Below are 24,596 nucleotides of genomic sequence, written 5' to 3' on the forward strand. Positions count from 1 at the left end.
TGCGCTTGTGTGAGAGCGAGCAGCACAGACCGCCAGAAAAGGGAGTGCGCTTGTGTGAGAGCGAGCAGCACAGACTGCTGGAAAACGGAATGCGCTTGTGTGAGAGCGAGCAGCACAGACTGCCGGAAAACGGAGTGCGCTTGTGTGAGAGCGAGCAGCACAGACTGCCGGAAAAGGGAGTGCGCTTGTGTGAGAGCGAGCAGCACAGACTGCCGGAAAAGGGAGTGCGCGTGCGTGAGAGCGGGTAGCACAGACTGCCGGAAAAGGGAGTGCGTGTGCGTGAGAGCGAGCAGCACAGACTGCTGGAAAAGGGAGTGCGCGTGCGTGAGAGTGATAAGCACAGACTGCTGGAAAAGGGAGTGCACTTGTGTGAGAGCGAGCAGCACAGACTGCCGGAAAAGGGAGTGCGCTTGTGTGAGAGCGAGCAGCACAGACCGCCAGTAAAGGGAGTGCACTTGTATGAGAGCGAGCAGCACAGACTGCCGGAAAAGGGACTGCGCTTGTGTGAGAGCGAGCAGCACAGACTGCTGGAAAAGGGAGTGCGCTTGTGTGAGAGCGAGCAGCACAGACTGCCGGAAAAGGGAGTGCGCTTGTGTGAGAGCGAGCAGCACAGACTGCCGGAAAAGGGAGTGCGCTTGTGTGAGAGCGAGCAGCACAGACCGCCGGAAAAGGGACTGCGATTGTGTGAGAGCGAGCAGCACAGCCTGCCGGAAAAGGGAGTGCGCGTGTGTGAGAGCGAGCAGCACAGACCGCCGGAAAAGGGAGTGCGCTTGTGTGAGAGCGAGCAGCACAGACTGCCGGAAAAGGGAGTGTGCGTGTGTAAGAGCGAGCAGCACAGACCACCGGAAAAGGGAGTGCGCTTGTGTGACAGCGAGCAGCACAGACTGCCAGAAAAGGGAGTGTGCTTGTGTGAGAGCGAGCAGCACAGACTGCTGGAAAAGGGAGTGCGCTTGTGTGAGAGCGAGCAGCACAGACCGCCGGAAAAGGGAGTGCGCGTGTGTGAGAGCGAGCAGCACAGACTGCTGGAAAAGGGAGTGTGCGTGCGTGAGAGCGAGCAGCACAGACTGCCGGAAAAGGGGTGTGCTTGTGTGAGAGCGAGCAGCACGGACCGCCAGAAAAGGGAGTGTGCGTGCGTGAGAGCGAGCAGCACAGACCGCCAGAAAAGGGAGTGCGCGTGCGTGAGAGCGAGCAGCACAGACTGCCGGAAAAGGGAGTGCGCTTGTGTGAGAGTGAGCAGCACAGACTGCCGGAAAAGGGAGTGCGCTTGTGTGAGAGCGAGCAGCACAGACTGCCGGAAAAGGGAGTGCGCTTGTGTGAGAGCGAGCAGCACAGACTGCCGGAAAAGGGGTGTGCTTGTGTGAGAGCGAGCAGCACAGACTGCCGGAAAAGGGGTGTGCTTGTGTGAGAGCGAGCAGCACGGACCGCCAGAAAAGGGAGTGCGCGTGCGTGAGAGCGAGCAGCACAGACTGCCGGAAAAGGGAGTGCGCTTGTGTGAGAGCGAGCAGCACAGACTGCCGGAAAAGGGAGTGCGCTTGTGTGAGAGCGAGCAGCACAGACTGCCGGAAAAGGGAGTGCGCTTGTGTGAGAGCGAGCAGCACAGACTGCCGGAAAAGGGAGTGCGCTTGCGTGAGAGCGAGCAGCACAGACTTCCGGAAAAGGGAGTGCGCTTGTGTGAGAGCGAGCAGCACAGACTTCCGGAAAAGGGAGTGCGCTTGTGTGAGAGCGAGCAGCACAGACCGCCAGAAAAGGGAGTGCGCTTGTGTGAGAGCGAGCAGCACAGACCGCCAGAAAAGGGAGTGTGCGTGCGTGAGAGCGAGCAGCACAGACTGCCGGAAAAGGGAGTGCGCGTGCGTGAGAGCGAGCAGCACAGACTGCCGGAAAAGCGAGTGTGCTTGTGTGAGAGAGAGCAGCACAGACTGCTGGAAAAGGGGGTGCGCGTGAGTGAGAGCGAGCAGCACAGACCGCCAGTAAAGGGAGTGCGCGTGCGTGAGAGCGCGCAGCACAGACTGCCGGAAAAGCGAGTGTGCTTGTGTGAGAGAGAGCAGCACAGACTGCTGGAAAAGGGGGTGCGCGTGAGTGAGAGCGAGCAGCACAGACCGCCAGAAAAGGGAGTGCGCGAGCGTGAGAGCGAGCAGCACAGACTGCCGGAAAAAGGAGTGCGCTGGTGTGGGAGCGAGCAGCACAGACTGCCGGAAAAAGGAGTGCACGAGCGTTTGAGAGAGCAGCACAGACCGCCAGAAAAGGGAGTGCGCGTGCGTGAGAGCGAGCATCACAGACTGCCGGAAAAGGGAGTGTGCGTGCGTGAGAACGAGCAGCACAGACCGCCAGAAAAGGGAGTGCGCTTGCGTGAGAGCGAGCAGCACAGACTGCCGGAAAAGGGAGTGCGCTTGCGTGAGAGCGAGCAGCACAGACTGCCGGAAAAGGGAGTGCGCGTGCGTGAGAGCGAGCAGCACAGACCGCCGGAAAAGGGAGTGTGCGTGCGTGAGAGCGAGCAGCACAGACTGCCGGTAAAGGGAGTGCGTTTGAGTGAGAGCAAGCAGCACAGACTGCCGGAAAAGGGAGTGCGTTTGTGTTGTGTGAGAGCGATCAGCACAGACTGCCGGAAAAGGGAGTGCGCTTGTGTGAGAGCGAGCAGCACAGACTGCCGGAAAAGGGAGTGCGCTTGTGTGAGAGCGAGCAGCACAGACCGCCAGAAAAGGGAGTGCGCTTGTGTGAGAGCGAGCAGCACAGACTGCCGGAAAAGGGAGTGCGTTTGTGTTTTGTGAGAGCGATCAGCACAGACCACCGGAAAAGGGAGTGCGCGTGCGTGAGAGCGAGCAGCACAGACTGCCGGAAAAGGGAGTGCGCTTGTGTGAGAGCGAGCAGCACAGACCGCCAGAAAAGGGAGTGTGCTTGTGTGAGAGCGAGCAGCACAGACCGCCGGAAAAGGGAGTGCACGTGCGTGAGAGCGAGCAGCACAGACTGCCGGAAAAGGGACTGCGCTTGTGTGAGAGCGAGCAGCACAGACCGCCGGAAAAGGGAGTGCGCTTGTGTGAGAGCGAGCAGCACAGTCCGCCAGAAAAGGGAGTGCGCTTGTGTGAGAGCGAGCAGCACAGACCGCTGGAAAAGGGAGTGCACGTGCGTGAGAGCGAGCAGCACAGACTGCCGGAAAAGGGAGTGCACGTGCGTGAGAGCGAGCAGCACAGACTGCCGGAAAAGGGAATGCGCGTGCGTGAGAGCGAGCAGCGCAGACCGCCAGAAAAGGGAGTGCGCGTGCGTGAGAGAGAGCAGCACAGACTGCTGGAAAAGGGAGTGGGCGTGCGTGAGAGCGAGCAGCACAGACTGTCGGAAAAGGGAGTGCGCGTGCGTGAGAGCGAGCAGCACAGACGGCCAGAAAAGGGAGTGCGCTTGTGTGAGAGCGAGCAGCACAGACTGTCGGAAAAGGGACTGCGCTTGTGTGAGAGCGAGCAGCACAGACTGTCGGAAAAGGGAGTGCGCGTGCGTGAGAGCGAGTAGCACAGACTGCCGGAAAAGGGAGTTCGCGTGTGTGAGAGGGAGCAGCACAGACTGCCGGAAAAGGGACTGCGCTTGTGTGAGAGCGAGCAGCACTGACTGTCGGAAAAGGGAGTGCGCGTGCGTGAGAGCGAGTAGCACAGACTGCAGGAAACGGGAGTGCGCTTGTGTGACAGCGAGCAGCACAGACTGCCGGAAAAGGGAGTGCGCGTGTGTGAGAGCGATCAGCACAGACCACCGGAAAAGGGAGTGCGCGTGCGTGAGAGCGAGCAGCACAGACTGCCGGAAAAGGGAGTGCGCTTGTGTGAGAGCGAGGAGCACAGACCGCCAGAAAAGGGAGTGTGCTTGTGTGAGAGCGAGCAGCACAGACCGCCGGAAAAGGGAGTGCACGTGCGTGAGAGCGAGCAGCACAGACTGCCGGAAAAGGGACTGCGCTTGTGTGAGAGCGAGCAGCACAGACCGCCGGAAAAGGGAGTGCGCTTGTGTGAGAGCGAGCAGCACAGACCGCCAGAAAAGGGAGTGCGCTTGTGTGAGAGCGAGCAGCACAGACCGCTGGAAAAGGGAGTGCACGTGCGTGAGAGCGAGCAGCACAGACTGCCGGAAAAGGGAGTGCACGTGCGTGAGAGCGAGCAGCACAGACTGCCGGAAAAGGGAATGCGCGTGCGTGAGAGCGAGCAGCGCAGACCGCCAGAAAAGGGAGTGCGCGTGCGTGAGAGAGAGCAGCACAGACTGCTGGAAAAGGGAGTGGGCGTGCGTGAGAGCGAGCAGCACAGACTGTCGGAAAAGGGAGTGCGCGTGCGTGAGAGCGAGTAGCACAGACTGCCGGAAACGGGAGTGCGCTTGTGTGAGAGCGAGCAGCACAGACTGCCGGAAAAGGGAGTGCGCGTGCGTGAGAGCGAGTAGCACAGACTGCCGGAAAAGGGAGTGCGTTTGTGTGAGAGCGAGCAGCACAGACTGCCGGAAAACGGAGTGCGCTTGTGTGAGAGCGAGCAGCACAGACTGCCGGAAAAGGGAGTGCGCGTGCGTGAGAGCGAGTAGCACAGACTGCCGGAAAAGGGAGTGCGTTTGTGTGAGAGCGAGCAGCACAGACTGCCGGAAAACGGAGTGCGCTTGTGTGAGAGCGAGCAGCACAGACTGCCGGAAAAGGGAGTGCGCGTGCGTGAGAACGAGCAGCACAGACTGCCGGAAAAGGGAGTGCGCCTGCGTGAGAGCAAGGAGCACAGACCACCGGAAAAGGGAATGCGCTTGTGTGAGAGCGAGCAGCACAGAATGCCGGAAAAGGGAGTGCGCTTTTGTGAGAGCGAGCAGCACAGACTGCCGGAAAACGGAGTGCGCTTGTGTGAGAGCGAGCAGCACAGACCACCGGAAAAGGGAGTGCGCTTGTGTGAGAGCGAGCAGCACAGACTGCCGGAAAACGGAGTGCGCTTGTGTGAGAGCGAGCAGCACAGACTGCCAGAAAAGGGAGTGCGCTTGCATGAGAGCGAGCAGCACAGACTGCCGGAAAAGTGAGTGCGCTTGTGTGAGTGCGAGCAACACAGACTGCGGGAAAAGGGAGTGCACCTGTGTGAGAGCGAGCAGCACAGACCGCCGGAAAAGGGAGTGCGCTTGTGTGAGAGCGAGCAGCACAGACTGCCTGAAAAGGCAGTGCGCGTGCGTGAGAGCGAGCAGCACAGATTGCCGGAAAACGAACTGCGCTTGTGTGAGAGCGAGCAGCACAGACTGCTGGAAAAGGGAGTGCGCTTGTGTGAGAGCGAGCAGCACAGACTGCCTGAAAAGGTAGTGCGCGTGCATGAGAGAGAGCAGCACAGATTGCCGGAAAACGAAGTGCGCTTGTGTGAGAGCGAGCAGCACAGACCGCCAAAAAAGGGAGTGCGCGTGCGTGAGAGTGAGCAGCACAGACTGCCGGAAAAGGGGGTGCGCGTGAGTGAGAGCGAGCAGCACAGACCGCCAGAAAAGGGAGTGTGCGTGCGTGAGAGCGAGCAGCACAGACTGCCGGAAAAAGGAGTGCGCTTTTGTGGGAGCGAGCAGCACAGACTGCCGGAAAAAGGAGTGCACGAGCGTTTGAGAGAGCAGCACAGACTGCCGGAAAAGGGAGTGCGCGTGCGTGAGAGCGTGCAGCACAGACTGCCGGAAAAGGGAGTGCGCGTGCGTGAGAGCGAGCAGCACAGACCACCGGAAAAGGGAGTGCGCTTGTGTGACAGCGAGCAGCACAGACTGCCAGAAAAGGGAGTGTGCTTGTGTGAGAGCGAGCAGCACAGACTGCTGGAAAAGGGAGTGCGCTTGTGTGAGAGCGAGCAGCACAGACCGCCGGAAAAGGGAGTGCGCGTGTGTGAGAGCGAGCAGCACAGACTGCTGGAAAAGGGAGTGTGCGTGCGTGAGAGCGAGCAGCACAGACTGCCGGAAAAGGGGTGTGCTTGTGTGAGAGCGAGCAGCACGGACCGCCAGAAAAGGGAGTGTGCGTGCGTGAGAGCGAGCAGCACAGACCGCCAGAAAAGGGAGTGCGCGTGCGTGAGAGCGAGCAGCACAGACTGCCGGAAAAGGGAGTGCGCTTGTGTGAGAGTGAGCAGCACAGACTGCCGGAAAAGGGAGTGCGCTTGTGTGAGAGCGAGCAGCACAGACTGCCGGAAAAGGGAGTGCGCTTGTGTGAGAGCGAGCAGCACAGACTGCCGGAAAAGGGGTGTGCTTGTGTGAGAGCGAGCAGCACAGACTGCCGGAAAAGGGGTGTGCTTGTGTGAGAGCGAGCAGCACGGACCGCCAGAAAAGGGAGTGCGCGTGCGTGAGAGCGAGCAGCACAGACTGCCGGAAAAGGGAGTGCGCGTGAGTGAGAGCGAGCAGCACAGACCGCTGGAAAAGGGAGGGTGCGTGCATGAGAGCGAGCAGCACAGACCGCCAGAAAAGGGAGTGCGCGTGCGTGAGAGCGAGCAGCACAGACTGCCGGAAAAAGGAGTGCGCTTGCGTGAGAGCGAGCAGCACAGACTGCCGGAAAAGGGAGTGTGCGTGCGTGAGAGTGAGCAGCACAGACCGCCGGAAAAGGGAGTGCGCTTGTGTGAGAGCGAGCAGCACAGACCACCGGAAAAGGGAGTGCGCTTGTGTGAGAGCGAACAGCACAGACTGCCGGAAAAGGGAGTGCGCTTGTGTGAGAGCGAGCAGCACAGACTGCCGGAAAACGGAGTGGGCTTGTGTGAGAGCGAGCAGCACAGACTGCCGGAAAAGGGAGTGCGCTTGTGTGAGAGCGAGCAGCACAGACTGCCGGAAAAGGGAGTGCGCTTGCTTGAGAGCGAGCAGCACAGACTGCCGGAAAAGGGAGTGCGCTTGTGTGAGAGCGAGCAGCACAGACCGCCAGAAAAGGGAGTGCGCTTGTGTGAGAGCGAGCAGCACAGACTGCTGGAAAACGGAATGCGCTTGTGTGAGAGCGAGCAGCACAGACTGCCGGAAAACGGAGTGCGCTTGTGTGAGAGCGAGCAGCACAGACTGCCGGAAAAGGGAGTGCGCTTGTGTGAGAGCGAGCAGCACAGACTGCCGGAAAAGGGAGTGCGCGTGCGTGAGAGCGGGTAGCACAGACTGCCGGAAAAGGGAGTGCGTGTGCGTGAGAGCGAGCAGCACAGACTGCTGGAAAAGGGAGTGCGCGTGCGTGAGAGTGATAAGCACAGACTGCTGGAAAAGGGAGTGCACTTGTGTGAGAGCGAGCAGCACAGACTGCCGGAAAAGGGAGTGCGCTTGTGTGAGAGCGAGCAGCACAGACCGCCAGTAAAGGGAGTGCACTTGTATGAGAGCGAGCAGCACAGACTGCCGGAAAAGGGACTGCGCTTGTGTGAGAGCGAGCAGCACAGACTGCTGGAAAAGGGAGTGCGCTTGTGTGAGAGCGAGCAGCACAGACTGCCGGAAAAGGGAGTGCGCTTGTGTGAGAGCGAGCAGCACAGACTGCCGGAAAAGGGAGTGCGCTTGTGTGAGAGCGAGCAGCACAGACCGCCGGAAAAGGGACTGCGATTGTGTGAGAGCGAGCAGCACAGCCTGCCGGAAAAGGGAGTGCGCGTGTGTGAGAGCGAGCAGCACAGACCGCCGGAAAAGGGAGTGCGCTTGTGTGAGAGCGAGCAGCACAGACTGCCGGAAAAGGGAGTGTGCGTGTGTAAGAGCGAGCAGCACAGACCACCGGAAAAGGGAGTGCGCTTGTGTGACAGCGAGCAGCACAGACTGCCAGAAAAGGGAGTGTGCTTGTGTGAGAGCGAGCAGCACAGACTGCTGGAAAAGGGAGTGCGCTTGTGTGAGAGCGAGCAGCACAGACCGCCGGAAAAGGGAGTGCGCGTGTGTGAGAGCGAGCAGCACAGACTGCTGGAAAAGGGAGTGTGCGTGCGTGAGAGCGAGCAGCACAGACTGCCGGAAAAGGGGTGTGCTTGTGTGAGAGCGAGCAGCACGGACCGCCAGAAAAGGGAGTGTGCGTGCGTGAGAGCGAGCAGCACAGACCGCCAGAAAAGGGAGTGCGCGTGCGTGAGAGCGAGCAGCACAGACTGCCGGAAAAGGGAGTGCGCTTGTGTGAGAGTGAGCAGCACAGACTGCCGGAAAAGGGAGTGCGCTTGTGTGAGAGCGAGCAGCACAGACTGCCGGAAAAGGGAGTGCGCTTGTGTGAGAGCGAGCAGCACAGACTGCCGGAAAAGGGGTGTGCTTGTGTGAGAGCGAGCAGCACAGACTGCCGGAAAAGGGGTGTGCTTGTGTGAGAGCGAGCAGCACGGACCGCCAGAAAAGGGAGTGCGCGTGCGTGAGAGCGAGCAGCACAGACTGCCGGAAAAGGGAGTGCGCTTGTGTGAGAGCGAGCAGCACAGACTGCCGGAAAAGGGAGTGCGCTTGTGTGAGAGCGAGCAGCACAGACTGCCGGAAAAGGGAGTGCGCTTGTGTGAGAGCGAGCAGCACAGACTGCCGGAAAAGGGAGTGCGCTTGCGTGAGAGCGAGCAGCACAGACTTCCGGAAAAGGGAGTGCGCTTGTGTGAGAGCGAGCAGCACAGACTTCCGGAAAAGGGAGTGCGCTTGTGTGAGAGCGAGCAGCACAGACCGCCAGAAAAGGGAGTGCGCTTGTGTGAGAGCGAGCAGCACAGACCGCCAGAAAAGGGAGTGTGCGTGCGTGAGAGCGAGCAGCACAGACTGCCGGAAAAGGGAGTGCGCGTGCGTGAGAGCGAGCAGCACAGACTGCCGGAAAAGCGAGTGTGCTTGTGTGAGAGAGAGCAGCACAGACTGCTGGAAAAGGGGGTGCGCGTGAGTGAGAGCGAGCAGCACAGACCGCCAGTAAAGGGAGTGCGCGTGCGTGAGAGCGCGCAGCACAGACTGCCGGAAAAGCGAGTGTGCTTGTGTGAGAGAGAGCAGCACAGACTGCTGGAAAAGGGGGTGCGCGTGAGTGAGAGCGAGCAGCACAGACCGCCAGAAAAGGGAGTGCGCGAGCGTGAGAGCGAGCAGCACAGACTGCCGGAAAAAGGAGTGCGCTGGTGTGGGAGCGAGCAGCACAGACTGCCGGAAAAAGGAGTGCACGAGCGTTTGAGAGAGCAGCACAGACCGCCAGAAAAGGGAGTGCGCGTGCGTGAGAGCGAGCATCACAGACTGCCGGAAAAGGGAGTGTGCGTGCGTGAGAACGAGCAGCACAGACCGCCAGAAAAGGGAGTGCGCTTGCGTGAGAGCGAGCAGCACAGACTGCCGGAAAAGGGAGTGCGCTTGCGTGAGAGCGAGCAGCACAGACTGCCGGAAAAGGGAGTGCGCGTGCGTGAGAGCGAGCAGCACAGACCGCCGGAAAAGGGAGTGTGCGTGCGTGAGAGCGAGCAGCACAGACTGCCGGTAAAGGGAGTGCGTTTGAGTGAGAGCAAGCAGCACAGACTGCCGGAAAAGGGAGTGCGTTTGTGTTGTGTGAGAGCGATCAGCACAGACTGCCGGAAAAGGGGTGTGCTTGTGTGAGAGCGAGCAGCACGGACCGCCAGAAAAGGGAGTGCGCGTGCGTGAGAGCGAGCAGCACAGACTGCCGGAAAAGGGAGTGCGCGTGAGTGAGAGCGAGCAGCACAGACCGCTGGAAAAGGGAGGGTGCGTGCATGAGAGCGAGCAGCACAGACCGCCAGAAAAGGGAGTGCGCGTGCGTGAGAGCGAGCAGCACAGACTGCCGGAAAAAGGAGTGCGCTTGCGTGAGAGCGAGCAGCACAGACTGCCGGAAAAGGGAGTGTGCGTGCGTGAGAGTGAGCAGCACAGACCGCCGGAAAAGGGAGTGCGCTTGTGTGAGAGCGAGCAGCACAGACCACCGGAAAAGGGAGTGCGCTTGTGTGAGAGCGAACAGCACAGACTGCCGGAAAAGGGAGTGCGCTTGTGTGAGAGCGAGCAGCACAGACTGCCGGAAAACGGAGTGGGCTTGTGTGAGAGCGAGCAGCACAGACTGCCGGAAAAGGGAGTGCGCTTGTGTGAGAGCGAGCAGCACAGACTGCCGGAAAAGGGAGTGCGCTTGCTTGAGAGCGAGCAGCACAGACTGCCGGAAAAGGGAGTGCGCTTGTGTGAGAGCGAGCAGCACAGACCGCCAGAAAAGGGAGTGCGCTTGTGTGAGAGCGAGCAGCACAGACTGCTGGAAAACGGAATGCGCTTGTGTGAGAGCGAGCAGCACAGACTGCCGGAAAACGGAGTGCGCTTGTGTGAGAGCGAGCAGCACAGACTGCCGGAAAAGGGAGTGCGCTTGTGTGAGAGCGAGCAGCACAGACTGCCGGAAAAGGGAGTGCGCGTGCGTGAGAGCGGGTAGCACAGACTGCCGGAAAAGGGAGTGCGTGTGCGTGAGAGCGAGCAGCACAGACTGCTGGAAAAGGGAGTGCGCGTGCGTGAGAGTGATAAGCACAGACTGCTGGAAAAGGGAGTGCACTTGTGTGAGAGCGAGCAGCACAGACTGCCGGAAAAGGGAGTGCGCTTGTGTGAGAGCGAGCAGCACAGACCGCCAGTAAAGGGAGTGCACTTGTATGAGAGCGAGCAGCACAGACTGCCGGAAAAGGGACTGCGCTTGTGTGAGAGCGAGCAGCACAGACTGCTGGAAAAGGGAGTGCGCTTGTGTGAGAGCGAGCAGCACAGACTGCCGGAAAAGGGAGTGCGCTTGTGTGAGAGCGAGCAGCACAGACTGCCGGAAAAGGGAGTGCGCTTGTGTGAGAGCGAGCAGCACAGACCGCCGGAAAAGGGACTGCGATTGTGTGAGAGCGAGCAGCACAGCCTGCCGGAAAAGGGAGTGCGCGTGTGTGAGAGCGAGCAGCACAGACCGCCGGAAAAGGGAGTGCGCTTGTGTGAGAGCGAGCAGCACAGACTGCCGGAAAAGGGAGTGTGCGTGTGTAAGAGCGAGCAGCACAGACCACCGGAAAAGGGAGTGCGCTTGTGTGACAGCGAGCAGCACAGACTGCCAGAAAAGGGAGTGTGCTTGTGTGAGAGCGAGCAGCACAGACTGCTGGAAAAGGGAGTGCGCTTGTGTGAGAGCGAGCAGCACAGACCGCCGGAAAAGGGAGTGCGCGTGTGTGAGAGCGAGCAGCACAGACTGCTGGAAAAGGGAGTGTGCGTGCGTGAGAGCGAGCAGCACAGACTGCCGGAAAAGGGGTGTGCTTGTGTGAGAGCGAGCAGCACGGACCGCCAGAAAAGGGAGTGTGCGTGCGTGAGAGCGAGCAGCACAGACCGCCAGAAAAGGGAGTGCGCGTGCGTGAGAGCGAGCAGCACAGACTGCCGGAAAAGGGAGTGCGCTTGTGTGAGAGTGAGCAGCACAGACTGCCGGAAAAGGGAGTGCGCTTGTGTGAGAGCGAGCAGCACAGACTGCCGGAAAAGGGAGTGCGCTTGTGTGAGAGCGAGCAGCACAGACTGCCGGAAAAGGGGTGTGCTTGTGTGAGAGCGAGCAGCACAGACTGCCGGAAAAGGGGTGTGCTTGTGTGAGAGCGAGCAGCACGGACCGCCAGAAAAGGGAGTGCGCGTGCGTGAGAGCGAGCAGCACAGACTGCCGGAAAAGGGAGTGCGCTTGTGTGAGAGCGAGCAGCACAGACTGCCGGAAAAGGGAGTGCGCTTGTGTGAGAGCGAGCAGCACAGACTGCCGGAAAAGGGAGTGCGCTTGTGTGAGAGCGAGCAGCACAGACTGCCGGAAAAGGGAGTGCGCTTGCGTGAGAGCGAGCAGCACAGACTTCCGGAAAAGGGAGTGCGCTTGTGTGAGAGCGAGCAGCACAGACTTCCGGAAAAGGGAGTGCGCTTGTGTGAGAGCGAGCAGCACAGACCGCCAGAAAAGGGAGTGCGCTTGTGTGAGAGCGAGCAGCACAGACCGCCAGAAAAGGGAGTGTGCGTGCGTGAGAGCGAGCAGCACAGACTGCCGGAAAAGGGAGTGCGCGTGCGTGAGAGCGAGCAGCACAGACTGCCGGAAAAGCGAGTGTGCTTGTGTGAGAGAGAGCAGCACAGACTGCTGGAAAAGGGGGTGCGCGTGAGTGAGAGCGAGCAGCACAGACCGCCAGTAAAGGGAGTGCGCGTGCGTGAGAGCGCGCAGCACAGACTGCCGGAAAAGCGAGTGTGCTTGTGTGAGAGAGAGCAGCACAGACTGCTGGAAAAGGGGGTGCGCGTGAGTGAGAGCGAGCAGCACAGACCGCCAGAAAAGGGAGTGCGCGAGCGTGAGAGCGAGCAGCACAGACTGCCGGAAAAAGGAGTGCGCTGGTGTGGGAGCGAGCAGCACAGACTGCCGGAAAAAGGAGTGCACGAGCGTTTGAGAGAGCAGCACAGACCGCCAGAAAAGGGAGTGCGCGTGCGTGAGAGCGAGCATCACAGACTGCCGGAAAAGGGAGTGTGCGTGCGTGAGAACGAGCAGCACAGACCGCCAGAAAAGGGAGTGCGCTTGCGTGAGAGCGAGCAGCACAGACTGCCGGAAAAGGGAGTGCGCTTGCGTGAGAGCGAGCAGCACAGACTGCCGGAAAAGGGAGTGCGCGTGCGTGAGAGCGAGCAGCACAGACCGCCGGAAAAGGGAGTGTGCGTGCGTGAGAGCGAGCAGCACAGACTGCCGGTAAAGGGAGTGCGTTTGAGTGAGAGCAAGCAGCACAGACTGCCGGAAAAGGGAGTGCGTTTGTGTTGTGTGAGAGCGATCAGCACAGACTGCCGGAAAAGGGAGTGCGCTTGTGTGAGAGCGAGCAGCACAGACTGCCGGAAAAGGGAGTGCGCTTGTGTGAGAGCGAGCAGCACAGACCGCCAGAAAAGGGAGTGCGCTTGTGTGAGAGCGAGCAGCACAGACTGCCGGAAAAGGGAGTGCGTTTGTGTTTTGTGAGAGCGATCAGCACAGACCACCGGAAAAGGGAGTGCGCGTGCGTGAGAGCGAGCAGCACAGACTGCCGGAAAAGGGAGTGCGCTTGTGTGAGAGCGAGCAGCACAGACCGCCAGAAAAGGGAGTGTGCTTGTGTGAGAGCGAGCAGCACAGACCGCCGGAAAAGGGAGTGCACGTGCGTGAGAGCGAGCAGCACAGACTGCCGGAAAAGGGACTGCGCTTGTGTGAGAGCGAGCAGCACAGACCGCCGGAAAAGGGAGTGCGCTTGTGTGAGAGCGAGCAGCACAGTCCGCCAGAAAAGGGAGTGCGCTTGTGTGAGAGCGAGCAGCACAGACCGCTGGAAAAGGGAGTGCACGTGCGTGAGAGCGAGCAGCACAGACTGCCGGAAAAGGGAGTGCACGTGCGTGAGAGCGAGCAGCACAGACTGCCGGAAAAGGGAATGCGCGTGCGTGAGAGCGAGCAGCGCAGACCGCCAGAAAAGGGAGTGCGCGTGCGTGAGAGAGAGCAGCACAGACTGCTGGAAAAGGGAGTGGGCGTGCGTGAGAGCGAGCAGCACAGACTGTCGGAAAAGGGAGTGCGCGTGCGTGAGAGCGAGCAGCACAGACGGCCAGAAAAGGGAGTGCGCTTGTGTGAGAGCGAGCAGCACAGACTGTCGGAAAAGGGACTGCGCTTGTGTGAGAGCGAGCAGCACAGACTGTCGGAAAAGGGAGTGCGCGTGCGTGAGAGCGAGTAGCACAGACTGCCGGAAAAGGGAGTTCGCGTGTGTGAGAGGGAGCAGCACAGACTGCCGGAAAAGGGACTGCGCTTGTGTGAGAGCGAGCAGCACTGACTGTCGGAAAAGGGAGTGCGCGTGCGTGAGAGCGAGTAGCACAGACTGCAGGAAACGGGAGTGCGCTTGTGTGACAGCGAGCAGCACAGACTGCCGGAAAAGGGAGTGCGCGTGTGTGAGAGCGATCAGCACAGACCACCGGAAAAGGGAGTGCGCGTGCGTGAGAGCGAGCAGCACAGACTGCCGGAAAAGGGAGTGCGCTTGTGTGAGAGCGAGGAGCACAGACCGCCAGAAAAGGGAGTGTGCTTGTGTGAGAGCGAGCAGCACAGACCGCCGGAAAAGGGAGTGCACGTGCGTGAGAGCGAGCAGCACAGACTGCCGGAAAAGGGACTGCGCTTGTGTGAGAGCGAGCAGCACAGACCGCCGGAAAAGGGAGTGCGCTTGTGTGAGAGCGAGCAGCACAGACCGCCAGAAAAGGGAGTGCGCTTGTGTGAGAGCGAGCAGCACAGACCGCTGGAAAAGGGAGTGCACGTGCGTGAGAGCGAGCAGCACAGACTGCCGGAAAAGGGAGTGCACGTGCGTGAGAGCGAGCAGCACAGACTGCCGGAAAAGGGAATGCGCGTGCGTGAGAGCGAGCAGCGCAGACCGCCAGAAAAGGGAGTGCGCGTGCGTGAGAGAGAGCAGCACAGACTGCTGGAAAAGGGAGTGGGCGTGCGTGAGAGCGAGCAGCACAGACTGTCGGAAAAGGGAGTGCGCGTGCGTGAGAGCGAGTAGCACAGACTGCCGGAAACGGGAGTGCGCTTGTGTGAGAGCGAGCAGCACAGACTGCCGGAAAAGGGAGTGCGCGTGCGTGAGAGCGAGCAGCACAGACTGCAGGAAAAGGGGGTGCGCGTGAGTGAGAGCGAGCAGCACAGACCGCCAGTAAAGGGAGTGCGCGTGCGTGAGAGCGCGCAGCACAGACTGCCGGAAAAGCGAGTGTGCTTGTGTGAGAGAGAGCAGCACAGACTGCTGGAAAAGGGGGTGCGCGTGAGTGAGAGCGAGCAGCACAGACCGCCAGAAAAGGGAGTGCGCGTGCGTGAGAGCGAGCAGCACAGACTGCCGGAAAAAGGAGTGCGCTGGTGTGGGAGCGAGCAGCACAGACTGCCGGAAAAAGGAGTGCACGAGCGTTTGAGAGAGCAGCACAGACCGCCAGAAAAGGGAGTGCGCGTGCGTGAGAGCGAGCATCACAGACTGCCGGAAAAGGGAGTGTGCGTGCGTGAGAACGAGCAGCACAGACCGCCAGAAAAGGGAGTGCGCTTGCGTGAGAGCGAGCAGCACAGACTGCCGGAAAAGGGAGTGCGCTTGCGTGAGAGCGAGCAGCACAGACTGCCGGAAAAGGGAGTGCGCGTGCGTGAGAGCGAGCAGCACAGACCGCCGGAAAAGGGAGTGTGCCTGCGTGAGAGCGAGCAGCACAGACTGCCGGTAAAGGGAGTGCGTTTGAGTGAGAGCAAGCAGCACAGACTGCCGGAAAAGGGAGTGCGTTTGTGTTGTGTGAGAGCGATCAGCACAGACTGCCGGAAAAGGGAGTGCGCTTGTGTGAGAGCGAGCAGCACAGACTGCCGGAAAAGGGAGTGCGCTTGTGTGAGAGCGAGCAGCACAGACCGCCAGAAAAGGGAGTGCGCTTGTGTGAGAGCGAGCAGCACAGACTGCCGGAAAAGGGAGTGCGTTTGTGTTGTGTGAGAGCGATCAGCACAGACCACCGGAAAAGGGAGTGCGCGTGCGTGAGAGCGAGCAGCACAGACTGCCGGAAAAGGGAGTGCGCTTGTGTGAGAGCGAGCAGCACAGACCGCCAGAAAAGGGAGTGTGCTTGTGTGAGAGCGAGCAGCACAGACCGCCGGAAAAGGGAGTGCACGTGCGTGAGAGCGAGCAGCACAGACTGCCGGAAAAGGGACTGCGCTTGTGTGAGAGCGAGCAGCACAGACCGCCGGAAAAGGGAGTGCGCTTGTGTGAGAGCGAGCAGCACAGTCCGCCAGAAAAGGGAGTGCGCTTGTGTGAGAGCGAGCAGCACAGACCGCTGGAAAAGGGAGTGCACGTGCGTGAGAGCGAGCAGCACAGACTGCCGGAAAAGGGACTGCAAGTGCGTGAGAGCGAGCAACACAGACTGCCGGAAAAGGGAATGCGCGTGCGTGAGAGCGAGCAGCGCAGACCGCCAGAAAAGGGAGTGCGCGTGCGTGAGAGAGAGCAGCACAGACTGCTGGAAAAGGGAGTGGGCGTGCGTGAGAGCGAGCAGCATAGACTGTCGGAAAAGGGAGTGCGCGTGCGTGAGAGCGAGCAGCACAGACGGCCAGAAAAGGGAGTGCGCTTGTGTGAGAGCGAGCAGCACAGACTGTCGGAAAAGGGACTGCGCTTGTGTGAGAGCGAGCAGCACAGACTGTCGGAAAAGGGAGTGCGCGTGCGTGAGAGCGAGTAGCACAGACTGCCGGAAAAAGGAGTGCGCTGGTGTGGGAGCGAGCAGCACAGACTGCCGGAAAAAGGAGTGCACGAGCGTTTGAGAGAGCAGCACAGACCGCCAGAAAAGGGAGTGCGCGTGCGTGAGAGCGAGCATCACAGACTGCCGGAAAAGGGAGTGTGCGTGCGTGAGAACGAGCAGCACAGACCGCCAGAAAAGGGAGTGCGCTTGCGTGAGAGCGAGCAGCACAGACTGCCGGAAAAGGGAGTGCGCTTGCGTGAGAGCGAGCAGCACAGACTGCCGGAAAAGGGAGTGCGCGTGCGTGAGAGCGAGCAGCACAGACCGCCGGAAAAGGGAGTGTGCGTGCGTGAGAGCGAGCAGCACAGACTGCCGGTAAAGGGAGTGCGTTTGAGTGAGAGCAAGCAGCACAGACTGCCGGAAAAGGGAGTGCGTTTGTGTTGTGTGAGAGCGATCAGCACAGACTGCCGGAAAAGGGAGTGCGCTTGTGTGAGAGCGAGCAGCACAGACTGCCGGAAAAGGGAGTGCGCTTGTGTGAGAGCGAGCAGCACAGACCGCCAGAAAAGGGAGTGCGCTTGTGTGAGAGCGAGCAGCACAGACTGCCGGAAAAGGGAGTGCGTTTGTGTTTTGTGAGAGCGATCAGCACAGACCACCGGAAAAGGGAGTGCGCGTGCGTGAGAGCGAGCAGCACAGACTGCCGGAAAAGGGAGTGCGCTTGTGTGAGAGCGAGCAGCACAGACCGCCAGAAAAGGGAGTGTGCTTGTGTGAGAGCGAGCAGCACAGACCGCCGGAAAAGGGAGTGCACGTGCGTGAGAGCGAGCAGCACAGACTGCCGGAAAAGGGACTGCGCTTGTGTGAGAGCGAGCAGCACAGACCGCCGGAAAAGGGAGTGCGCTTGTGTGAGAGCGAGCAGCACAGTCCGCCAGAAAAGGGAGTGCGCTTGTGTGAGAGCGAGCAGCACAGACCGCTGGAAAAGGGAGTGCACGTGCGTGAGAGCGAGCAGCACAGACTGCCGGAAAAGGGAGTGCACGTGCGTGAGAGCGAGCAGCACAGACTGCCGGAAAAGGGAATGCGCGTGCGTGAGAGCGAGCAGCGCAGACCGCCAGAAAAGGGAGTGCGCGTGCGTGAGAGAGAGCAGCACAGACTGCTGGAAAAGGGAGTGGGCGTGCGTGAGAGCGAGCAGCACAGACTGTCGGAAAAGGGAGTGCGCGTGCGTGAGAGCGAGCAGCACAGACGGCCAGAAAAGGGAGTGCGCTTGTGTGAGAGCGAGCAGCACAGACTGTCGGAAAAGGGACTGCGCTTGTGTGAGAGCGAGCAGCACAGACTGTCGGAAATGGGAGTGCGCGTGCGTGAGAGCGAGTAGCACAGACTGCCGGAAAAGGGAGTTCGCGTGTGTGAGAGGGAGCAGCACAGACTGCCGGAAAAGGGACTGCGCTTGTGTGAGAGCGAGCAGCACTGACTGTCGGAAAAGGGAGTGCGCGTGCGTGAGAGCGAGTAGCACAGACTGCAGGAAACGGGAGTGCGCTTGTGTGACAGCGAGCAGCACAGACTGCCGGAAAAGGGAGTGCGCGTGTGTGAGAGCGATCAGCACAGACCACCGGAAAAGGGAGTGCGCGTGCGTGAGAGCGAGCAGCACAGACTGCCGGAAAAGGGAGTGCGCTTGTGTGAGAGCGAGGAGCACAGACCGCCAGAAAAGGGAGTGTGCTTGTGTGAGAGCGAGCAGCACAGACCGCCGGAAAAGGGAGTGCACGTGCGTGAGAGCGAGCAGCACAGACTGCCGGAAAAGGGACTGCGCTTGTGTGAGAGCGAGCAGCACAGACCGCCGGAAAAGGGAGTGCGCTTGTGTGAGAGCGAGCAGCACAGACCGCCAGAAAAGGGAGTGCGCTTGTGTGAGAGCGAGCAGCACAGACCGCTGGAAAAGGGAGTGCACGTGCGTGAGAGCGAGCAGCACAGACTGCCGGAAAAGGGACTGCAAGTGCGTGAGAGCGAGCAACACAGACTGCCGGAAAAGGGAATGCGCGTGCGTGAGAGCGAGCAGCGCAGACCGCCAGAAAAGGGAGTGCGCGTGCGTGAGAGAGAGCAGCACAGACTGCTGGAAAAGGGAGTGGGCGTGCGTGAGAGCGAGCAGCATAGACTGTCGGAAAAGGGAGTGCGCGTGCGTGAGAGCGAGCAGCACAGACGGCCAGAAAAGGGAGTGCGCTTGTGTGAGAGCGAGCAGCACAGACTGTCGGAAAAGGGACTGCGCTTGTGTGAGAGCGAGCAGCACAGACTGTCGGAAAAGGGAGTGCGCGTGCGTGAGAGCGAGTAGCACAGACTGCCGGAAAAAGGAGTGCGCTGGTGTGGGAGCAAGCAGCACAGACTGCCGGAAAAAGGAGTGCACGAGCGTTTGAGAGAGCAGCACAGACCGCCAGAAAAGGGAGTGCGCGTGCGTGAGAGCGAGCATCACAGACTGCCGGAAAAGGGAGTGTGCGTGCGTGAGAACGAGCAGCACAGACCGCCAGAAAAGGGAGTGCGCTTGCGTGAGAGCGAGCAGCACAGACTGCCGGAAAAGGGAGTGCGCTTGCGTGAGAGCGAGCAGCACAGACTGCCGGAAAAGGGAGTGCGCGTGCGTGAGAGCGAGCAGCACAGACCGCCGGAAAAGGGAGTGTGCGTGCGTGAGAGCGAGCAGCACAGACTGCCGGTAAAGGGAGTGCGTTTGAGTGAGAGCAAGCAGCACAGACTGCCGGAAAAGGGAGTGCGTTTGTGTTGTGTGAGAGCGATCAGCACAGACTGCCGGAAAAGGGAGTGCGCTTGTGTGAGAGCGAGCAGCACAGACTGCCGGAAAAGGGAGTGCGCTTGTGTGAGAGCGAGCAGCACAGACCGCCAGAAAAGGGAGTGCGCTTGTGTGAGAGCGAGCAGCACAGACTGCCGGAAAAGGGAGTGCGTTTGTGTTTTGTGAGAGCGATCAGCACAGACCACCGGAAAAGGGAGTGCGCGTGCGTGAGAGCGAGCAGCACAGACTGCCGGAAAAGGGAGTGCGCTTGTGTGAGAGCGAGCAGCACAGACCGCCAGAAAAGGGAGTGTGCTTGTGTGAGAGCGAGCAGCACAGACCGCCGGAAAAGGGAGTGCACGTGCGTGAGAGCGAGCAGCACAGACTGCCGGAAAAGGGACTGCGCTTGTGTGAGAGCGAGCAGCACAGACCGCCGGAAAAGGGAGTGCGCTTGTGTGAGAGCGAGCAGCACAGTCCGCCAGAAAAGGGAGTGCGCTTGTGTGAGAGCGAGCAGCACAGACCGCTGGAAAAGGGAGTGCACGTGCGTGAGAGCGAGCAGCACAGACTGCCGGAAAAGGGAGTGCACGTGCGTGAGAGCGAGCAGCACAGACTGCCGGAAAAGGGAATGCGCGTGCGTGAGAGCGAGCAGCGCAGACCGCCAGAAAAGGGAGTGCGCGTGCGTGAGAGAGAGCAGCACAGACTGCTGGAAAAGGGAGTGGGCGTGCGTGAGAGCGAGCAGCACAGACTGTCGGAAAAGGGAGTGCGCGTGCGTGAGAGCGAGCAGCACAGACGGCCAGAAAAGGGAGTGCGCTTGTGTGAGAGCGAGCAGCACAGACTGTCGGAAAAGGGACTGCGCTTGTGTGAGAGCGAGCAGCACAGACTGTCGGAAAAGGGAGTGCGCGTGCGTGAGAGCGAGTAGCACAGACTGCCGGAAAAGGGAGTTCGCGTGTGTGAGAGGGAGCAGCACAGACTGCCGGAAAAGGGACTGCGCTTGTGTGAGAGCGAGCAGCACTGACTGTCGGAAAAGGGAGTGCGCGTGCGTGAGAGCGAGTAGCACAGACTGCAGGAAACGGGAGTGCGCTTGTGTGACAGCGAGCAGCACAGACTGCCGGAAAAGGGAGTGCGCGTGTGTGAGAGCGATCAGCACAGACCACCGGAAAAGGGAGTGCGCGTGCGTGAGAGCGAGCAGCACAGACTGCCGGAAAAGGGAGTGCGCTTGTGTGAGAGCGAGGAGCACAGACCGCCAGAAAAGGGAGTGTGCTTGTGTGAGAGCGAGCAGCACAGACCGCCGGAAAAGGGAGTGCACGTGCGTGAGAGCGAGCAGCACAGACTGCCGGAAAAGGGACTGCGCTTGTGTGAGAGCGAGCAGCACAGACCGCCGGAAAAGGGAGTGCGCTTGTGTGAGAGCGAGCAGCACAGACCGCCAGAAAAGGGAGTGCGCTTGTGTGAGAGCGAGCAGCACAGACCGCTGGAAAAGGGAGTGCACGTGCGTGAGAGCGAGCAGCACAGACTGCCGGAAAAGGGAGTGCACGTGCGTGAGAGCGAGCAGCACAGACTGCCGGAAAAGGGAATGCGCGTGCGTGAGAGCGAGCAGCGCAGACCGCCAGAAAAGGGAGTGCGCGTGCGTGAGAGAGAGCAGCACAGACTGCTGGAAAAGGGAGTGGGCGTGCGTGAGAGCGAGCAGCACAGACTGTCGGAAAAGGGAGTGCGCGTGCGTGAGAGCGAGTAGCACAGACTGCCGGAAACGGGAGTGCGCTTGTGTGAGAGCGAGCAGCACAGACTGCCGGAAAAGGGAGTGCGCGTGCGTGAGAGCGAGCAGCACAGACTGCAGGAAAAGGGGGTGCGCGTGAGTGAGAGCGAGCAGCACAGACCGCCAGTAAAGGGAGTGCGCGTGCGTGAGAGCGCGCAGCACAGACTGCCGGAAAAGCGAGTGTGCTTGTGTGAGAGAGAGCAGCACAGACTGCTGGAAAAGGGGGTGCGCGTGAGTGAGAGCGAGCAGCACAGACCGCCAGAAAAGGGAGTGCGCGTGCGTGAGAGCGAGCAGCACAGACTGCCGGAAAAAGGAGTGCGCTGGTGTGGGAGCGAGCAGCACAGACTGCCGGAAAAAGGAGTGCACGAGCGTTTGAGAGAGCAGCACAGACCGCCAGAAAAGGGAGTGCGCGTGCGTGAGAGCGAGCATCACAGACTGCCGGAAAAGGGAGTGTGCGTGCGTGAGAACGAGCAGCACAGACCGCCAGAAAAGGGAGTGCGCTTGCGTGAGAGCGAGCAGCACAGACTGCCGGAAAAGGGAGTGCGCTTGCGTGAGAGCGAGCAGCACAGACTGCCGGAAAAGGGAGTGCGCGTGCGTGAGAGCGAGCAGCACAGACCGCCGGAAAAGGGAGTGTGCCTGCGTGAGAGCGAGCAGCACAGACTGCCGGTAAAGGGAGTGCGTTTGAGTGAGAGCAAGCAGCACAGACTGCCGGAAAAGGGAGTGCGTTTGTGTTGTGTGAGAGCGATCAGCACAGACTGCCGGAAAAGGGAGTGCGCTTGTGTGAGAGCGAGCAGCACAGACTGCCGGAAAAGGGAGTGCGCTTGTGTGAGAGCGAGCAGCACAGACCGCCAGAAAAGGGAGTGCGCTTGTGTGAGAGCGAGCAGCACAGACTGCCGGAAAAGGGAGTGCGTTTGTGTTGTGTGAGAGCGATCAGCACAGACCACCGGAAAAGGGAGTGCGCGTGCGTGAGAGCGAGCAGCACAGACTGCCGGAAAAGGGAGTGCGCTTGTGTGAGAGCGAGCAGCACAGACCGCCAGAAAAGGGAGTGTGCTTGTGTGAGAGCGAGCAGCACAGACCGCCGGAAAAGGGAGTGCACGTGCGTGAGAGCGAGCAGCACAGACTGCCGGAAAAGGGACTGCGCTTGTGTGAGAGCGAGCAGCACAGACCGCCGGAAAAGGGAGTGCGCTTGTGTGAGAGCGAGCAGCACAGTCCGCCAGAAAAGGGAGTGCGCTTGTGTGAGAGCGAGCAGCACAGACCGCTGGAAAAGGGAGTGCACGTGCGTGAGAGCGAGCAGCACAGACTGCCGGAAAAGGGACTGCAAGTGCGTGAGAGCGAGCAACACAGACTGCCGGAAAAGGGAATGCGCGTGCGTGAGAGCGAGCAGCGCAGACCGCCAGAAAAGGGAGTGCGCGTGCGTGAGAGAGAGCAGCACAGACTGCTGGAAAAGGGAGTGGGCGTGCGTGAGAGCGAGCAGCATAGACTGTCGGAAAAGGGAGTGCGCGTGCGTGAGAGCGAGCAGCACAGACGGCCGGAAAAGGGAGTGCGCTTGTGTGAGAGCGAGCAGCACAGACTGTCGGAAAAGGGACTGCGCTTGTGTGAGAGCGAGCAGCACAGACTGTCGGAAAAGGGAGTGCGCGTGCGTGAGAGCGAGTAGCACAGACTGCCGGAAAAGGGAGTTTGCGTGTGTGAGAGGGAGCAGCACAGACTGCCGGAAAAGGGACTGCGCTTGTGTGAGAGCGAGCAGCACAGACTGTCGGAAAAGGGAGTGCGCGTGCGTGAGAGCGAGTAGCACAGACTGCAGGAAACGGGAGTGCGCTTGTGTGACAGCGAGCAGCACAGACTGCCGGAAAAGGGAGTGCGCGTGTGTGAGAGCGATCAGCACAGACCACCGGAAAAGGGAGTGCGCGTGCGTGAGAGCGAGCAGCACAGACTGCCGGAAAAGGGAGTGCGCTTGTGTGAGAGCGAGGAGCACAGACCGCCAGAAAAGGGAGTGTGCTTGTGTGAGAGCGAGCAGCACAGACCGCCGGAAAAGGGAGTGCACCTGCGTGAGAGCGAGCAGCACAGACTGCCGGAAAAGGGACTGCGCTTGTGTGAGAGCGAGCAGCACAGACCGCCGGAAAAGGGAGTGCGCTTGTGTGAGAGCGAGCAGCACAGACCGCCAGAAAAAGGAGTGCGCTTGTGTGAGAGCGAGCAGCACAGACCGCTGGAAAAGGGAGTGCACGTGCGTGAGAGCGAGCAGCACAGACTGCCGGAAAAGGGAGTGCACGTGCGTGAGAGCGAGCAGCACAGACTGCCGGAAAAGGGAATGCGCGTGCGTGAGAGCGAGCAGCGCAGACCGCCAGAAAAGGGAGTGCGCGTGCGTGAGAGAGAGCAGCACAGACTGCTGGAAAAGGGAGTGGGCGTGCGTGAGAGCGAGCAGCACAGACTGTCGGAAAAGGGAGTGCGCGTGCGTGAGAGCGAGTAGCACAGACTGCCGGAAACGGGAGTGCGCTTGTGTGAGAGCGAGCAGCACAGACTGCCGGAAAAGGGAGTGCGCGTGTGTGAGAGCGAGCAGCACAGACTGCTGGAAAAGGGGGTGCGCGTGCGTGAGAGCGAGCAGCACAGACTGCCGGAAAAGGGAGTGCGCTTGTGTGAGAGCGAGGAGCACAGACCGCCAGAAAAGGGAGTGTGCTTGTGTGAGAGCGAGCAGCACAGACCGCCGGAAAAGGGAGTGCACCTGCGTGAGAGCGAGCAGCACAGACTGCCGGAAAAGGGACTGCGCTTGTGTGAGAGCGAGCAGCACAGACCGCTGGAAAAGGGAGTGCACGTGCGTGAGAGCGAGCAGCACAGACTGCCGGAAAAGGAGGTGCACGTGCGTGAGAGCGAGCAGCACAGACTGCCGGAAAAGGGAATGCGCGTGCGTGAGAGCGAGCAGCGCAGACCGCCAGAAAAGGGAGTGCGCGTGCGTGAGAGAGAGCAGCACAGACTGCTGGAAAAGGGAGTGGGCGTGCGTGAGAGCGAGCAGCACAGACTGTCGGAAAAGGGAGTGCGCGTGCGTGAGAGCGAGTAGCACAGACTGCCGGAAACGGGAGTGCGCTTGTGTGAGAGCGAGCAGCACAGACTGCCGGAAAAGGGAGTGCGCGTGCGTGAGAGCGAGCAGCACAGACTGCTGGAAAAGGGGGTGCGCGTGAGTGAGAGCGAGCAGCACAGACCGCCAGAAAAGGGATTGTGCGTGCGTGAGAGCGAGCAGCACAGACTGCCGGAAAAGGGAGTGTGCATGCGTGAGAGCGAGCAGCACAGACTGCCGGAAAAGGGAGTGCGCGTGCGTGAGAGCGAGCAGCACAGACCGCCGGAAAAGGGAGTGTGCGTGCGTGAGTGCGAGCAGCACAGAGCGCCAGAAAAGGGAGTGCGCGTGCGTGAGAGCGAGCAGCACAGACCGCCGGAAAAGGGAGTGTGCGTGCGTGAGAGCGAGCAGCACAGACTGCCGGTAAAGGGAGTGCGGTTGAGTGAGAGCAAGCAGCACAGACTGCCGGAAAAGGGAGTGCGTTTGTGTTGTGTGAGAGCGATCAGCACAGACCGCCGGAAAAGGGAGTGCGCGTGCGTGAGAGCGAGCAGCACAGACTGCCGGAAAAGGGAGTGCGCTTGTGTGAGAGCGAGCAGCACAGACCGCCAGAAAAGGGAGTGCGCTTGTGTGAGAGCGAGTAGCACAGACTGCCGGAAAAGGGAGTGCGTTTGTGTTGTGTGAGAGCGATCAGCACAGACCACCGGAAAAGGGAGTGCGCGTGCGTGAGAGCGAGCAGCACAGACTGCCGGAAAAGGGAGTGCGCTTGTGTGAGAGCGAGCAGCACAGACCGCCAGAAAAGGGAGTGTGCTTGTGTGAGAGCGAGCAGCACAGACCGCCGGAAAAGGGAGTGCACGTGCGTGAGCGCGAGCAGCACAGACTGCCGGAAAAGGGACTGCGCTTGTGTGAGAGCGAGCAGCACAGACCGCCGGAAAAGGGAGTGCGCTTGTGTGAGAGCGAGCAGCACAGACCGCCAGAAAAGGGAGTGCGCTTGTGTGAGAGCGAGCAGCACAGACCGCTGGAAAAGGGAGTGCACGTGCGTGAGAGCGAGCAGCACAGACTGCCGGAAAAGGGAGTGCACGTGC

The sequence above is a fragment of the Scyliorhinus torazame genome, chromosome 2 (genome assembly GCF_047496885.1).
Source record: "Scyliorhinus torazame isolate Kashiwa2021f chromosome 2, sScyTor2.1, whole genome shotgun sequence".
Lineage (NCBI taxonomy): Eukaryota > Metazoa > Chordata > Chondrichthyes > Carcharhiniformes > Scyliorhinidae > Scyliorhinus > Scyliorhinus torazame.